The following is a 17,676-nucleotide window of genomic DNA, read 5'->3' as shown; positions in this document are numbered from 1 at the left end:
CTAGGCAAGTCAGGTAAGAACAAATTCTTATTTACAATGACGGTTTACCCTGGCCAAACCCAAATGACGCTGGGCCAATTGTGCGCCGCCCTCTGGGACTCCCAATCACACCCGGATGTGATAGAACCCGGATTCGAACCAGGGACTGTAGTGACACCTCTTGCACTGAGATGCAGTGCCTTAGACCGCTGCGTCTATGTGTGTGTGTTAACTATTTAACTGTACTAGAATGCTTAAAAGGCCGCAACAATTTTCAATATCAGTTATCGGTATCGTTTTTTTGGGCAAGGAAAATATCGGATATCGGCCAAAAATAGAATATCGGTGCATCGCTAAACACAAGAGAGACAGATATGCATTAAGAACATTGTGACCCTGATGACACCTAGTGAGAGAGGTGACATGTAGTGCTGCTGGTGAGTAAACTAGGACTGTGTCCCAAATGGCACTGGTCAAAAGTAGTGCACTACATAGGGAACAGTGTGCCATTTGGGATATAACCTGTGTCTGTAACCTGCTCCCTATGCTGAACTCTGGCCTGAAGTTTTTGAGATATCAGCGGTAGAACTGAAACCCAAGAAGAGACAGGCCACAGTCACTCCGATACCCCACTGACTCTGGAACATTCCCCTCTAAACACCTGAGATAACAGGTGAGGTTCAGGGCCCATGTCATGTATCAGGTCATAATGGGTCTCCTCCAAGGCAGCATCACTTTCTAATACCTATAGCTGCTGCTGACACAGCTGCATGTACTGCATTAGGCCCAGTGGACAGCTGACAGGTAAATGTTTCAGTATATGGAGGAAGAACGGCACATGAGATATTCTTATTTGCTTTCTGACACAGGCACACCATTCCTAAGTGTTGTTTGGAGAACAGGTCTAAACTGAGTGGGAAGAGGAGATGTTCATCATCCCTTCATTCATCATCTCATAATCCACTATGTTTCATCTTCTCATCTTATGAAAACAACCCACAGCCCAGACTCCAGAGTGACTCAGTCCTCTGTTTATATATGTGGCCTCAGCAGCTAAAAATAGACATTCATCTGTAAAGTAAATGCCATCCACAGGTAATTATTACTTTAATAGAGGGTGCTTTCCAATGGAAGACAAGCAAGCATCTATTAAGTGTTTCCATTTAATTGTTACTACTATGTAACACTGATGAGGCTTATAATATACATTTTATAAAGTAGACAATCATTTTTGCCTTCCATATGCCAGTTCAGTTAAATCCTGGTACTTTTCATATGGCTAAATAAAGAGCTTCCTAATGATGGCAGACACATCACCTGAGGCCATTGCTCAAGATCCACATTGCTGTGTCTAAATAATGAAAACAAAAAAGGGTCCAATATCTTTACATTACAGAGTAAACAAAACAACAGACTATCTGGCCCAGTCCATTCTAATCCCGATGGGGCAAGTGTGCATCCCAAATGATACCTCACTCCCTAAGTAGCACAGTACTTATGACCAGGGCATGGTACCACCTCACTCCCTACATAGTGCACTACTTATGACCAGGGCATGGTACTATTTGAGATGTAAACCCAAGCCCAGTCACCATTTAGACCTAAAGTTAAGACCTGGGCGGGGTTTGCAGTTTTGGGACTTTTTCTATTGGTTCATTAAGTCAGGAAAGCTCTAATAGACACAGACAATTTGAAAAAAATGTCAAGTATTTGCAACGAAGGGCTTCACACCACGCCAACCCAGGGCTTCACACCACGCCAACCCAGGGCTTCACACCACGCCAACCCAGTGCTTCACACCACGCCAACCCAGGGCTTCACACCACGCCAACCCAGAGCTTCACACCACGCCAACCCAGAGCTTCACACCACGACAGAGCTTCACACCACGCCAACCCAGGGCTTCACACCACGCCAACCCAGGGCTTCACACCACGCCAACCCAGGGCTTCACACCACACCAACCCAGGGCTTCACACCACGCCAACCCAGGGCTTCACACCATGCCCAGCCTACCCTTTCATGTGGTGTAAAAGACTAAAACATAACTAGATACAGCAGTTGAACAATCATGCACTTTTTAGCTCAACCAGTCAATGATGGTTATTCAACTAGAACACAGAAGTGTCTAAACCCCACCCATAAGGTTCCTGGGCTATGACCCATGACAGAATGCTGCTCCCACCATGACACACTGTCACGCCCTGACCTTAGAGATCCCTTTTATTCTCTACTTGGTTAGGTCAGGGTGTGACTAGGGTGGGAAATCTGTTACTTATTTCTATGTTGGCCTGATATGGTTCCCAATCAGAGGCAGCTGTCTATCGTTGTCTCTGATTGGGGATCATATTTAGGCAGCCTTTTCTCACCTGTTGTTTGTGGGATCTTATTTTGAGTTAGTGCATGTTGCACCTCTGTCGTCACGGTTTGTTGTTTTGTTTATAGTATATCTTGCTGTAACGCCCTGGCCATAGAGAGGGGTTTTTGTTCTTTATTTTGGTTAGGCCAGGGTGTTACATTGGGTGGGCGTTCTATGTTCATTTTTCTATGTTTTTGTATTTCTTTGTTTTGGGCCGTGTGTGGCTCCCAATCAGGCACAGCTGTAGTTCGTTGTTGCTGATTGGGAGTCACACATAAGGAGCCTGTTTTTCCTTTGGGTGTTGTGGGGGGATTGTTCCTGTTTAGTGTCTTGCACTTGACAGTACTGTTTGGCTGTCGGTTTTGTTTTAGTGTTCTTACGTTTATTAAAACTCAAGATGAACACTAACTCCGCTGCACCTTGGTCTACTCTTTCCACAGACAGCCGTTACAGAATCCCCCACCAACAACGGACCAAGCAGCGGAGGAAAGAGAAGCACAAGCAGCGACGGAACAATAATATGGACTATCGGGAGTCGTGGACCTGGGAGGAGATCAGAGCCGGAGTGGGCCCATGGAAGAAGGCAAAGGAGGACCGGGAAGATTACAGTGGAACGCCGATAGCGTTCCAACCGGAGAGGCACCCCCAATAAAAAAAAATTGGGGGGGGCACATGGACAGATCGGCGGAGCCGAGGATGGAACCAGAGCCAGTCGGGGTAAAATTGGAGGTGCGTGAAGCAGAGACTGTTAAGGAGTTGATGGGTAAATTGGAGGAGAGGAATATGAGAGAGCTACTGTGTTGGTGTATTAGGCACGGCATTCATCCTGCAGAGCGTGTCCTAGAAATGTCACCTGAGTTAGTACTTCATACTTGTCCTGAGGTGCGTGCTAGCCGTCTAGTAAAGACAGTACCAGGCCCACGCACCTGGCCTCCAGTGCGTCAGCCCAGTCCTACTCATCCTATTCCTGCTCCTCGCACTAGCTCTGAAGTGTGTGTATCCAAACTGGCACTTCCAGTACCAGCACCACGCATCAGGCTTCCAGTGCGGTAGCCCAGTCCAACTCAGCCTGTTCCTGCTACCCGCACTAACCCTGAGGTGCGTGTCCCCGAACTGGCACTTCCAGTACCAGCACCACACATCAGGCCTCCTGTGGGTCTCTCCAGCCTGGTCTATCCTGTGCCTCCTCCCAGGACCAGGCCTCCAGTGGGTCTCCCCCTCCTGGTCAGTCCTGTGCCTCCTCCTAGGACCAGGCCTCCAGTGGGTCTCCCCAACCTGGTCTATCCTGTGCCTCCTCCCAGGACCAGGCCTCCTGTGGGTCTCCCCAGCCTGGTGAGTCCAGTGCCTGCGCCCAGAGCCAGGCCTCCTTCATGTCTCCCCAGCCTGGTGAGTCCTGGGCCAGAGCCGCCAGAGCCGCCCGCCTGTCCGGAGCCGCCAGAGCCGCCGGCCTGTCCGGAGCCGCCAGAGCCGCCCGCCTGTCCGGAGCCGCCAGAGCCGCCCGCCTGTCCGGAGCCGCCAGAGCCGCCCGCCTGTCCGGAGCCGCCAGAGCCGCCCGCCTTTCCGGAGCCGCCAGAGCCGCCCGCCTGTCCGGAGCCGCCAGAGCCGCCCGCCTGTCCGGAGCCGCCAGAGCCGCCCGCCAGCCTGGTGAGTCCTGTGCCTGCGCCCAGGGCCAGGCCTCCTTCATGTCTCCCCAGCCACCTAAGTGGGCAACGCCGAGGGTGGGGCGGAGGCCACGTCCTGCACCTGAGCCGCCGCCGTAAGAAGGCCCACCCGGACCCTCCCCTTCAGAGTCAGGTTTTGCGGCCGGAGTCCGCACCTTTGGGGGGGGGTGTACTGTAATGCCCTGGCCATAGAGAGGGGTTTTTGTTCTTTATTTTGGTTAGGCCAGGGTGTTACATTGGGTGGGCGTTCTATGTTCATTTTTCTATGTTTTTGTATTTCTTTGTTTTGGGCCGCGTGTGGCTCCCAATCAGGCACAGCTGTAGTTCGTTGTTGCTGATTGGGAGTCACACATAAGGAGCCTGTTTTTCCTTTGGGTGTTGTGGGGGGATTGTTCCTGTTTAGTGTCTTGCACCTGACAGTACTGTTTGGCTGACGGTTTTCTTGTTTTGTTTTATAGTGTTCTTACGTTTATTAAAACTCAAGATGAACACTAACTCCGCTGCACCTTGGTCTACTCTTTCCACAGACAGCCGTTACACTTGCATAGTTTCACATATTAATAAAGATGTGGAACAATACTCATGCTGCGCCTTGGTCCTTCTCTACACACAAACGTGACAGAAGATCCCACCACCCACGGACCAAGCAGCGTGCCCTGGAGGAACAGGGATCCTGGGCATGGGAGGAAAGCCAGGAGTGGAGGACATGAAACTCTCCAAAGTGTCACGAGGGCATAGTGTTTTATCTAAACAAGGTTCACGACACACTAGAGAACAGCTCAACAGTCACAACCACTGTGATTATTATTTGACCCTGCTGGTCATCTTTGAATGTTTGAACATCTTGAAGAACTATCTGGCCTTAATGGCCATGTTCTGTTATAATCTCCACCCAGCACAGCCAGAAGAGGACTGGCCACCCTTCAGAGCCTGGTTCCTCTCTGGGTTTCTTCCTAGGTTCCTGCCTTTCTAGGGAATTTTTCCTAGCCACTGTGCTTCTACATCTGCATTGCTGTTTGTGGTTTTAGGCTGGGTTTCTGTATAGCACTTTGTGACAACTACTGATGTAAAAAGGGATTTATAAATACATTTGATTAGAACACACAACACATTGTGACAACGTTATTGACCTCTTCTGATACCACTTGTGTTTGTCTTACATGACTAAATGTGCCAACCGGTCCTCAAATGATACAGACACTGGCAACTAGAAGGATAGAAAATAATGAGTTCCTAAAATGATCCTCTCAACATTTTCAATGCACTCCGAGACTAGCCTGGTCCCATATCTGATGAACCATAGTCAGTGAAGTTGGCTGAATATAAAAGCACATCTAGAACAAGGCTACCCTGAGACCATTCCAGTAAAACACCAGCACATCTAGAACAAGGCTACCCTGAGACCATTCCAGTAATAAACACCAGCACATCTAGAACAAGGCTACCCTGAGACCATTCCAGTAATAAACACCAGCACATCTAGAACAAGGCTACCCTGAGACCATTCCAGTAATAAACACCAGCACATCTAGAACAAGGCTACCCTGAGACCATTCCAGTAATAAACACCAGCACATCTAGAACAAGGCTACCCTGAGACCATTCCAGTAATAAACACCAGCACATCTAGAACAAGGCTACCCTGAGACCATTCCAGTAATAAACACCAGCACATCTAGAACAAGGCTACCCTGAGACCATTCCAGTAATAAACACCAGCACATCTAGAACAAGGCTACCCTGAGACCATTCCAGTAATAAACACCAGCACATCTAGAACAAGGCTACCCTGAGACCATTCCAGTAATAAACACCAGCACATCTAGAACAAGGCTACCCTGAGACCATTCCAGTAATAAAGACCAGCACATCTAGAACAAGGCTACCCTGAGACCATTCCAGTAATAAACACCAGCACATCTAGAACAAGGCTACCCTGAGACCATTCCAGTAATAAACACCAGCACATCTAGAACAAGGCTACCCTGAGACCATTCCAGTAATAAACACAAGTTATCTTGATTAACTAAATTGTAAAGTATTTTGTCAGTGATGTATTTTTCGTTATATGTAGGACACCAGCAAGACTAGCTGTCACCACTGACGGAGGCTAATGGGGATCCCAACAAATCAATCAAAAATAAAAGAACTTGGAAGACGTTCACATGGTAAATGATATGCATACATACCAGAGCTCTCTGTCTGAACCAGACTACGAACATAACAGCCTTTCAGTGTAATGACCTCCCTCTACCAGGACTACAGCCCCACCTGAGGTCAGCACAATCTATTCAATTTACTGTCACGTCTAGAGTAGGCCTAAATCCAATCATGTATTCCACTGACCCTCATTGGAAACAAACAAACACATGCTGACCCATAGTCAGACACTCAAACAATCAACTACTTTTCCTACTAGCACCGGGGTTGTGTTCCAAATGGCACTCTATTCCCTATATAGTGCACTACTTTTGACCAGAGCACTATGGGCATTATATAGGGAATAGGGTGCCATTTGGGACTGAGGCCTGATATGAGGAAAAACAACCTCAACAGGGACACAGGTCTGACCTGATGACAAAGTAGCCTAGAGCTACTTATGTCACCAGAAAAACTATGCATTCAACTAGACACCATTAGCCTGCCTGACTAGCGTTAGCCATGGCAGAAAGACATGGAGACTCCTCCTTTCAGCAAGTCCAGATTAACTGCCTGCCTCACTACAGTGTGACTGAGTCTCCTGCTGGAATGAGGCATGTTGGGGCTCTGAGCTCAGCTCCATTCTTTGGCCTCTCCTTTGTAAATAAAGCTTTTGTTTTTTGGGGGCAATGGGCATCCCACTTTCTGCCTTTCTACCCAATCACAGCTACAGACAGCAGCTTCAAATATTGCTCAACACAGAGCTGACTGCTTGAACAGGAGGGACAACCCTTTTCCTCTAGTTGTTGGGAAATGTAGGCCCAGTGTCCTAGTAGTTGGCTGCTGGCAGCAGAACACTGTCCGAGGGTCCAATTAGAATGAGCAGGTTTGATTTCTAGTTGACCTCTTCCCCCCCCCCCCACTTGTATATGACAGATTCATTGCAACATTTATTCCATGGCAAACAAGGTAGGGGGACAAGTGGGGGACACAAAGTGATTATTAATCATAGCAGAATGAGCAGTTTAACTGTAAGTCTCTACACAGCCACAGATAAAGGAACACACCATCCCACCACCTTTCCTCAGAAAGTGTTCCTCTGTGTGTGACTGAGGCAGTCAACAGAAGCAGGCCTCTGAGTTGATCCCATAATGCCTCCACTCCCGTTGTTCTCTCCTTTGTTCAGTTAGTTTCAGGGGGACTGTTAAGAAAGTTGCATTACTTTGGAGACGTGCCCTGAAATATAATGGGAGAGAGAGCAGACCAGAGTTCCTGTGGAAAGTGTGAGACCTCGGAATGAGCTGGCGGAGAAAAACCCATTAAAGAAACTACGTATGGCCAGTTTTCATTCAGCTAGCTATTAATAGCTAGTGTGCCTCAGGATATCAACTATAAACTATCAACAAATCATGCATATATATTTCAAATGTGAATGCTTGTGATATTAGACAGATGATGTGAACTCATTTGATTAAAAAAAACAGTTAAACTTCAACTGTAGAAAAACCTTTAGTTTAACATTTATACTAGGGATTAGAGGTCGACCGATTAGGATTTTTCAATGCCGATACAGATTATTGGAGGACCAAAAAAGCCGATACCGATTAATATATATACACTGCTCAAAAAAATAAAGGGAACACTAAAATAACACATCCTAGATCTGAATGAATGAAATAATCTTATTAAATACTTTTTTCTTTACATAGTTGAATGTGGTGACAACAAAATCACACAAAAAATAATCAATGGAAATCCAATTTATCAACTCATGGAGGTCTGGATTTGGAGTCACACTCAAAATTAAAGTGGAAAACCACACTACAGGCTGATCCAACTTTGATGTAATGTCCTTAAAACAAGTCAAAATAAGGCTCAGTAGTGTGTGTGGCCTCCACGTGCCTGTATCACCTCCCTACAACGCCTGGGCATGCTCCTGATGAGGTGGTGGATGGTCTCCTGAGGGATCTCCTCCCAGACCTGGACTAAAGCATCCGCCAACTCCTGGACAGTCTGTGGTGCAACGTGGCGTTGGTGGATGGAGCGAGACATGATGTCCCAGATGTGCTCAATTGGATTCAGGTCTGGGGAACGGGCGGGCCAGTCCATAGCATCAATGCCTTCCTCTTGCAGGAACTGCTGACACACTCCAGCCACATGAGGTCTAGCATTGTCTTGCATTAGGAGGAACCCAAGGCCAACCGCACCAGCATATGGTCTCACAAGGTGTCTGAGGATCTCATCTCGGTACCTAATGGCAGTCAGGCTACCTCTGGCGAGCACATGGAGGGCTGTGTGCCCCCCCCCCAAAGAAATGCCACCCCACACCATGACTGACCCACCGCCAAACTGGTCATGCTGGAGGATGTTGCAGGGAGCAGAACGTTCTCCACGGCGTCTCCAGACTCTGTCACGTCTGTCACATGTGCTCAGTGTGAACCTGCTTTCATCTGTGAAGAGCACAGGGCGCCAGTGGCAAATTTGCCAATCTTGGTGTTCTCTGGCAAATGCCAAACGTCCTGCACGGTGTTGGGCTGTAAGCACAACCCCCACCTGTGGACGTCGGGCCCTCATACCACCCTCATGGAGTCTGTTTCTGACCGTTTGAGCAGACACATGTACATTTGTGGCCTGCTGGAGGTCATTTTCAGGGCTCTGGCAGTGCTCCCCCGCTCCTCCTTGCACAAAGGCGGAGGTAGCGGTCCTGCTGCTGGGTTGTTGCCCTCCTACGGCCTCCTCCACGTCTCCTGATGTACTGGCCTGTCTCCTGGTAGCGCCTCCATGCTCTGGACACTACGCTGACAGACACAGCAAACCTTCTTGCCACAGCTCGCATTGATGTGCCATCCTGGATGAGCTGCACTACCTGAGCCACTTGTGTGGGTTGTAGACTCTGTCTCATGCTACCACTAGAGTGAAAGCACCGCCAGCATTCAAAAGTGACCAAAACATCAGCCAGGAAGCATAGGAACTGAGAAGTGGTCTGTGGTCACCACCTACAGAACCACTCCTTTATTGGGGGTGTCTTGCTAATTGCCTATAATTTCCACCTGTTGTTTATTCTATTTGCACAACAGCATGTGAAATTTATTGTCAATCAGTGTTGCTTCCTAAGTGGACAGTTTGATTTCACAGAAGTGTGATTGACTTGGAGTTACATTGTGTTGTTTTAGTGTTCCCTTTATTTTTTTGAGCAGTATATATTTGTAACAATGACAATTACAACAATACTGAATGAACAATAAACACTTTTATTTTAACTTAATAGAATACATCAATAAAATCTATTTAGTCTCAAATAAATAATGAAACGTTCAATTTGGTTTAAATAATGCAAAAACAAAGTGTTGGAGAAGAAAGTAAAAGTGCAATATGTGCCATGTAAAAAAGCTAACGTTTAAGTTCCTTGATCAGAACATGAGAACATATGAAAGCTGGTGGTTCCTTTTAACACGAGTCGTCAATATTCCCAGGTAAGAAGTTTTAGGTTGTAGTTATTATAGGACTATTTCTCTCTATACCATTTGTATTTCATATACCTTTGACTATTGGATGTTCTAATAGGTACTTTAGTATTGCCAGCCTAATCTCGGGAGTTGATAGGCTTGAAGTCATAAACAGCACAATGCATTGCGAAGAGCTGCTGGCAAATGCAGGAAAGTGCTGTTTGAATGAATGCTTACGAGCGTGCTGTTGCCTACCACCGCTCAGTCAGACTGCTCTATCAAATCATAGACTTACTTATAATATCACACAAAAATACGAGCCTTAGGTCATTAATATTTCAAATCTGGAAACTATCATTTCGAAAACAAAACCTTTATTCTTTCAGTGAAATACGGAACCGTTCCGTATTTTATCTAACAGGTGGCATCCATAAGTCTAAATATTGCTGTTACATTGCACAACCTTCAATGTTATGTCATAATTACGTACAATTCTGGCAAATTAGTTCGCAACGAGCCAGGCGGCCCAAACTGTTGCATATACCCTGACTCTGCGTGCAATAAACGGAAGAGAAGTGACACAATTTCACCTGGTTAATATTGCCTGCTAATATGAATTATTTTAACTAAATATGCAGGTTTAAAAATATATATACTTCTGTGTATTGATTTTAAGAAGGGCATTGATGTTTATGGTTAGGTACTTTAGTGCAACGATTGTGCTTTTTTCACAAATGTGCTTTTGTTAAATCATCCCCCGTTTGACGAAGTTGGCTGTCTTTGTTAGGAAGAAATAGTATTCACACAGTTCGCAACGAGCCAGGCGGCCCAAACTGCTGCATATACCCTGACTCTGTTGCACAGAACGCAAGAGAGGTGACACAATTTCCCTAGTTAAAAGAAATTCATGTTAGCAGGCAATATTAACTAAATATGCAGGTTTAAAAATATATACTTATGTATTGATTTTAAGAAAGGCATTGATGTTTATGGTTAGGTACACATTGGTGCAACAACAGTGCTTTTTTTGCAAATGCGCTTGTTAAATCACCCGTTTGGCAAAGTAGGCTGTGATTCAATGATAAATTAACAGGCACCGCATCGATTATATGCAACGCAGGACAAGCTAGATAAACTAGTAATATCATCAACCATGTGTAGTTAACTAGTGATTATGTTAAGATTGATTGTTTTTTTTATAAGATAAGTTTAATGCTAGCTAGCACCTTACCTTGGCTCCTTGCTGCACTCGTATAACAGGTAGTCAGCCTGACACGCAGTCTCCTTGTGGAGTGCAATGTAATCGGCCATGATCGGTGTCCAAAAAGGCCGATTACCGATTGTTATGAAAACTTGAAATCGGCCCTAATTAAATTGGCCATTCCGATTAATCGGTCGACCTCTACTAGGGATGAATTCATTGTTAGTCATCTGGAGGGGTTGCTTTGCTTCCATTCTTTGAATGATGAAACTGCCTCTCAGCATATTGCACAACTGGTGAAAAAGACAAACGGGATATTGATGTTATTAGACTAAATGGAGAGATGTAGTGCCTGATCGACTACAGAAATAGATATGAACTGTATTAGACTAAATGGAGAGATGTAGTCCCTGATCGACTGCAGAAGTAGATATGAACTGTATTAAACTAAATGGAGAGATGTAGTGCCTGATCGACTGCAGAAATAGATATGAACTGTAAAGGCCCAGTAAGTGTTGGTTACGTAGGCAGTAGACGTTCAACTAGTAAAACATGCTTCATAATTACTGTATGTAAGAATAGAGAGAAGTGACTGCAAAAGCAAGAGTGGATCCTCTTGCTCTCTTGTATAGCCATGTCTATACCTCAGCTGTAGGAAAGTTAGAATAGGATAGGCCAAACAAATCTGGCCTAACACATTTGCATTAGCAGGATTGGACTGGACATACAGACACAACATGAACCACCTAATTACAGTGAGTGATACTGGCTGCCATAAATAGGAGCAGCGAGAGTTAGAGGTGAAAGAGAGAGAGAGAAGAGGTTAGGGGAGAGGGGTTAGTAGAGAGAGAGAGAGAGAGAGAGAGAGAGAGAGAGAGAGAAGAGATTAGGGGAGAGAGAGAGAGAGAGAGGAGAGAGAGAGAAGAGGTTAGGTGAGGGGTTAGGAGAGAGTGAAAGAGAGAAGATGTTAGGGGTGAGCGAGAGAGTGAGGTTAGGGGTGAGATAGAGAGGGGTGAGGGGAGAGAGGGAGGTTAGGGGTGAGAGAGAGAGAGGTTAGGTTAGGCGGTGAGCGAGAGAGAGGTTAGGGGTGAGCGAGAGAGAGAGGTTAGGGGTGAGCGAGAGAGTGAGGTTAGGGGTGAGCGAGAGAGTGAGGTTAGGGGTGAGCGAGAGAGTGAGGTTAGGGGCGAGAGAGTGAGGTTAGGGGTGAGCGAGAGAGTGAGGTTAGGGGTGAGCGAGAGAGTGAGGTTAGGGGTGAGCGAGAGAGTGAGGTTAGGGGTGAGCGAGAGAGTGAGGTTAGGGGTGAGCGAGAGAGTGAGGTTAGGGGTGAGCGAGAGAGTGAAGTTAGGGGTGAGCGAGAGAGTGAGGTTAGGGGTGAGCGAGAGAGTGAGGTTAGGGGTGAGCGAGAGAGTGAGGTTAGGGGTGAGCGAGAGAGTGAGGTTAGGGGTGAGCGAGAGAGTGAGGTTAGGGGTGAGCGAGAGAGTGAAGTTAGGGGTGAGCGAGAGAGTGAAGTTGGGGTGAGCTAGAGAGATGAGGGGAGCGTTCCTCTGCCCAGGTGTTGCTGAAGCATACCAGATCTAAAAACGCCTGGATAGGCATCAGTTTACCACATCATATGTTATAGCAATCTGGTGCCCAACGGCACAGTCGATGATGTGACACGCAACCATTGGTTGATGCACGCAACGTCTGAGCAGGGGAACACGACCAAGCTCTCTAGGCGTTCAGGCCAAAACACACGTGCAGAAGAGCAGAGAAGAAGAAATCACTCATGCATTAAGTGGATGAGAAAATGCAAGAGACCGTAATAAGGCCAGTCGCTTTTCCCAGAGATTGTGAAATGAGTAGGAAAGCAATGGACCCATGTGTTCCTCGAAAGTCTCTCCACACTAAATCACAGTGGGATCATGAACTACGTCTAAGAACAATATATAACCCCAGTCCTAATGCTCAGCTGTATGGTTGGTTATACAACCCATCATCTCTCTCTGCTGCAGGGAATGGCACAATTATTGAGCTGCTCGGATGCAATCTGTTAAAACACAGGGATTATAAATCCCGTATGGATGGCATGGCCCCGGCTGATCCTGACTGACACACACACACACACACACACACACACACACACACACACACACACACACACACACACACACACAGCAGTAGTACGGGTGATGTAGTAAGGGGACCTATGTGACACGTGTTTCACACAGCTGGTTTGAGCCACACTCAGCAGCACAATGGTCAATAGGGCATGATTAGGATTATGACACACATGATTGTTTGAACTTAATGTGGCCTTGAGTATTGGATGTGCCACCGTATCAGATGGAAACACCACCACAGACCTGTGTGTGTGTGTGGTTGAGTAGTTGAGAGCAGCCTCCATAGCAATGCATGAAAGTCTGGCATGGTACCAATAGGGCATGATTATGACACACATGTATGTTTGAACTAGTGCATTTAATGTGGCCTTGAATACTGGATCTCAAAATGCCAGTGTATCAGATAGAAATGATGTGTGTGTGTGTAGTTGAGAACAGCTAAAAGCAAATCAAAATAAAATGTTATTTGTCACGTGACGAATACAACAGGTGTAGTAGACCTTACCGTGAAATGCTTACTTACAAGCCCTTAACTCCATTTCTTGAACTGCATTGTTGGTTAAGAAAAGATTTACTAAATAAACTAAAGTAAAAAATTAAATAAAAAGTTACAGTAAAATAACAATAATGAGTTAGTTGAGGTCATTTGTACATGTCGGTAGGGGTAAAATGACTATGCATAGATAATAAACAGTGAGTAGCAGCAGTGTAAAAACAAAGGGGAGGGGTGTCAATGTAAATAGTCCAGGTGGCCTCAGTATCTCTGCCTTTAAAGTCTGGGATGGTGGCCTATGCTTCTGGCCAAACATAGCCAGCAATGTGGAAAGCTTGTAAGTCTGGAGACATGAAAGGAACAAAGTGAACCAATATGTGTTAGGTTATGCAGCGGGTTAAGATCCATTACCTCACTGCTCATATAATGGAAATAAAAGGAAGGTGTCATTGTGATAAAAAAACAAAATGTAAAAAAATATTTTGGGAATGAAACTGACTAATAGGGAATTTGTTATGGTGTATGTTTACTGGCAGATCATGTGCCTTCTCGACTGCTTCATTTATAGTCCATCTGGCCCTCAAGAAAAAGACTCCCAGTCCACCAGCCTCTGCATGAAACACTGACCAAATATACCTTGAAGACAGCAAGCCATTATGCCTCAGTGTTGGTTCTGTTAAACGTTAAGAAAGCTTGAATGTAATCGGATCAATCTGCTTTGTATAAGAAAGCGTATTAAACCCTGCCTCTAGACACACGGCTTTGATTTTGCATCTGGATTTAAGGAGGGAGATAAATGGAATCAGAATGTCACATCACATTCTACTGATCCACAAGCTGGGGCACTCTCGTGCACATAAAGTAACCTGTCAAAATGTCGGTCAGTGAGTTATTTATTTTATTTAACCAGGTAGGCTAGTTGAGAACAAGTTCTCATTTACAATTGCGACCTGGCCAAGATCAAGCAAAGCAGTTCGACACATACAACAACACAGAGTTACACATGGAATAAACAAACATACTGTCAATAACACAGTAGAAAAAGTCTATATACAGTGTGCGCAAATGAGGTAGGGGTGTAACACAAGGTGTGCATATGCTACATAATAATCAGTATTTATTTACATTGACACAATGTTTCCAATTGTAGGCTGTCGATACTCAATGAACTGTGATGACACTTACCACGTGAATAGCGACAAAGATTCCGAATGATTTCAGTTCGTAGTGCCTAATCAACTGTTTCCTTTCTGTGTATGGCCTCAATTCATCCACTCGCCAATTGTATTCCGTAATGGAGACCACCCGCTTTTCTAAACTATTGTCCATGGAACTGTTGGTCTGTTTTATAGAAAAAAAATACTAAATAGCACAAAAAGTAAAGGTGCATGAACAACCAAAGAAACGTACAAAAACACCTTCGCCGTCGCTTACATTTGGGGAGAAAACTTCTGAAACAAATGTAGCCTACGGATGAAAGAAAAGTAGCGCACGCAGCATGCTATGTTTCGTTTTCTTGGTTCGTTCAGCATCAGCGTTTAGCTTACACTGTCTCAGAGAAGCCTCCAAGTTATGGCGAAAAAATAATAAGAGTGCAGTACTATAACACAGAATCGGATTCGAGTAGATGTCATCAAGTTGGAAATGTTGTAGAGAAAGCCGGGTGTGAGTGTGTCCAAAATTCACGCTGATCGCTACCGGTGTCACATTCCACTTGAACGCATCGAACATGATGACATCACTCTCCTCACAGCTGGAGGGTGCTATAGCTCTTGAAAACCCTTCTTATTATCTGTATGGTTTTCATCAGTTAGCTTCGCACATTGTTGGATGTGTGTGAACTACAATTCCGACACTGTGCTTTAACGTTTAGAAGCATCAATAATCATCACTTGCAAAACGGTTTTCAAAACATATGCTCCTTATCTTTCATATCAGTGAGAAATAATTTTTCAAATAAAAACGATGCACTTAGTCTACTGCACAGATCCATAAGCTGTGTGTGCCAGTTGACGAACTACACTTTCTCCACAGTTACATTTACACACAGTTGTTCAGGGCAAGCTAGATAACTAATTAGCACAGGTGGCCGACATGGAGATATGGTTGTGTGGAAACACTACGTTTTGGGACACTGTAAAGTCCATGGAGAATAAGAGCACCTCCTCCCAGCTGCCCACTGCACTGAGGATAGGAAACATTGTCACCTAAGATAATCGATCACTTCAATAAGCATTTTTCTATGGCTGCCCATGCTTTCCACCTGGCTACCCCTACCCCGGCCAACATCTCAGCACCCCCTGCAGCAACTTGCCCAAGCCCCCCCTTCTCCTTCACCCAAATCCAGACAGCTGATGTTCTGAAAGAGCTGAAAAATCTGGATCTCTAGAAATCAGCTGGGCTAGACAATCTGGACCCTCTCTTTCTAAAATTATCTGCCGAAATTGTTGCAACCCCTATTACTAGCCTGTTCAACCTCTCTTTCGTGTTGTCTGAGATCCCCAAAGATTGGAAAACACTCTAGACACAAACTGTTATAGACCTATATCCATCCTGCCCTGCCTTTCTAAAATTTTTGAAAGCCAAGATCACTGACCATTTCGAATCTCACCGTACCTTCTCCACTATGCAATCTGGTTTCCGAGCTGGTCATGGGTGCACCTCAGCCACGCTCAACGTCCTAAATTATATCCTAACCTCCATCGATAAAAGACACTACTGTGCAGCCGTCTTCATCGACCTGGCCAAGGCCTTCGACTCTATCAATCACCGCATTCTTATCAGCAGACTCAATAGCCTTGGCTTCTCAAATGACTGCCTCGCCTGGTTCACCAACTACTTTTCAGATAGAGTTCAGTGTGTCAAATCGGAGTGCCTGTTGTCCGGACCTCTGGCAGTCTCTATGGGGGTGCCACAGGGTTTAATTCTCGGGCCGACTCTTTTCTCTGTATATATCAATGATGTCGCTCTTGCTGCTGGTGATTCTCTGATCCACCTCTACGCAGACGATACCATTCTGTATACATCTGGCCCTTCTTTGGACACTGTGCTAACAAACCTCCAAACTAGATTCAATGCCATACAAAACTCCTTCCGAGGCCTCCAACTGCTTTTAAATGCAAGTAAAACTAAGTGCATGCTCTTCAACCGATTGCTGCCCGCACCCTCCCGCCCAACTAGCAGCACTACTCTGGACGGTTCTGACCTAGAATATGTGGACAACTACAAATACCTAGGTGTCTGGTTAGACTGTAAACTCTCCTTCCAGACTCACGTCAAGCATCTCCAATCCAAATTTAAATGTAGAATCGGCTTCCTATTTCGTAACAAAGCCTCCTTCACTCATGCTGCCAAACTTACCCTTGTAAAATTGACTCTTCTACCGATCCTTGACTTCAGCGATGTTATTTACAAAATAGCCTCCATTACTCTACTCAGCAAACTGGATGTAATCTATCACAGTGCCATCCATTTTGTCACCAAAGCCCCATATACTACCCACCACTGTGACCTGTATGCTCTCGTTGCCTGGCCCTCACTACATATTCGTTGCCAAACCCACTGGCTCCAGGTCATCTATAAGTCTTTGCTAGGTTAAGCCCCACCTTATCTCAGCTCACTGGTCACCATAGCAGCACCCACCCGTAGCACGCACTCCAGCAGGTATATTTCACTGGTCACCCCCAAAGCCAACACTTTCTTTAGCCACCTTTCCTTCCAGTTCTCTGCTGCCAATGACTGGAACGAATTGCAAAAATCACTGAAGCTGGAGTCTTATATCTCCCTCTCTAACTTTAAGCATCAGCTGTCAGAGCAGCTTACCGATCACTGTACCTGTACACAGGCAATCTGTAAATAGCACACCCAACTACCTCATCCCCATATTGTTACTTATCCTCTTGCTCTTTTGCACCCCAGTATCTCTACTTGCACATCATCATCTGCACATCTATCACTCCAGTGTTAATGCTAAATTGTAATTATTTCGCTTCCATGGCCTATTTATTGCCTTACCTCTCTACTCTTCTACATTTGCACACACTGTTCATAGATTTTTCTATTGTGTTCTTGACTGTATGTTTCTTTATGTGTAACTCTGTGTTGTTGTTTGTGTCGCACTGCTTTGCTTTATCTTGGCCAGGTCGCAGTTGTAAATGAGAACTTGTTCTCAACTGGCCTACCTGGTTAAATAAAGGTTAAATATATATTTTTAAAATAAAATAACCCTAACCTTATAAAGGTGTGTAGTAATTTAAGCTTTATTATTATTATCATTATTATTTCTCTCTGATATGA

This window comes from Salmo trutta, chromosome 37 (genome assembly GCF_901001165.1).
Source record: "Salmo trutta chromosome 37, fSalTru1.1, whole genome shotgun sequence".
In the NCBI taxonomy this organism is placed as follows: domain Eukaryota; kingdom Metazoa; phylum Chordata; class Actinopteri; order Salmoniformes; family Salmonidae; genus Salmo; species Salmo trutta.
Note: the sequence above shows the minus strand (reverse complement) of the source record.